This window comes from Micropterus dolomieu, linkage group LG06 (genome assembly GCF_021292245.1).
Source record: "Micropterus dolomieu isolate WLL.071019.BEF.003 ecotype Adirondacks linkage group LG06, ASM2129224v1, whole genome shotgun sequence".
Classification (NCBI taxonomy): domain Eukaryota; kingdom Metazoa; phylum Chordata; class Actinopteri; order Centrarchiformes; family Centrarchidae; genus Micropterus; species Micropterus dolomieu.
This window is the reverse complement of record NC_060155.1, coordinates 893,413-894,817: the sequence shown is the minus strand read 5'-3', so window position 1 is coordinate 894,817 and position 1,405 is coordinate 893,413.

Below are 1,405 nucleotides of genomic sequence, written 5' to 3'. Positions count from 1 at the left end.
CAACACTGTGAACTTGACTTTAGCTGTCTATCAGGAATATATTGGTGTATGTTTTTTAACACAGTTTTCACATACATCTGCTTCAAATCTGCCTCTACAGTTTCCAGCAAGGATAACTCCAGATTCAGGGTTTACAGCAATATCACACCTATGTGAACAACTCAATGTCATTGATGTCTGGCATGATATGCACATGTACCAGACAGAATAGACGTACATGGAGCAATGCTATTGGTTCCCCTTCGAGGGAACTCGAACTGCGTCGGTTACGACACTATGGGAACGCCTCTAGGCGAAGCAGGTCTGAACGTGAATGAAATCACTCCAATCCTATTGGCTTGTTGCTAGAACGGTAAGGTGTGACGGAATAACTGGAGGAGTATAAAGCACACCTGTACACACTCATCATTAGCTTTTTTCTATTCAGCAGGCGCTCTGTATGTTGTTTGAAGAAAGCTCCAGTCCTACAAGCAGTATGTCTTACCTGAAGAAGAAGTCTACCAGCATGTCCGGCAACCAGATGTACAGAAGGTGTGTTTTTTCTTGCCCTCGGTACATCACGGATGGAGATTCTCATGAGATGTGTGTCTCATGTTAGGGGATGGAGCACGCCCGGGCAGCTCTCGGGGGGGCTGCCTGCGCCCGTTGCGAAGCCCTTTCCGTGCGGGTACTGAGGTACAGCATGGCTCTCTTTTCCGAGGATGGCTGGATGTGTTTTCCCCGTGGCGCGGGCCCTGCGGCCGCTGAGACGGCCCTGCGGCTCCACTCATGGGGGTTCACAGCGTGATCTGTCGGAGGATTTCGGGACGGCTGAGGCTTTTTCCCGACCTTCATCCGCTGGCTCCGACGCTTCCTTTCCTCGTTCGGGAGCCCGTTCTCGGCTTCTCCCGCTTGCGGTTTGGATCCGGAGACGCTGCAGCAATCCGACTCCAAGGAGGTGACGGCGCCCGACTATGACGTGCTGCTGGAGGTGGTGACTAGAGCCGTGGCTAAGCTCAACATCAACTGGCCACAGGAGGAGCAGACACCACAGGCTAGTGGTAAGCTTGATGAAAGGTTTCTTAAGCACCACGCACCACCTCCACGCCGGTCTCTGCCATTCTTTCCTGATTTACATGATGAACTGAGTAATGATGGGGCAGACCCCCCCGAGGAGCTGGGGCAGCGAGACGGCCCTCTCATCCTCAGCCGTCTGAGAGACGCGATCTGAGGACCGTCATCCAGTCCCGACGGAGCTCAGGGAAGACCGGGGTCTTTCTCCCCTCCCGCTCGAGAGTTGGCGTTCGGCATCGAGATGTCGTTCTGGCTCATCTGCGGCGTTTAGGGCTGAGGCTCAACGCAAAGAAGAGCGTGCTGGCGCCCACCCAACGGACTACGTTCCTAGGGGTTGTATGGGATTCGACAA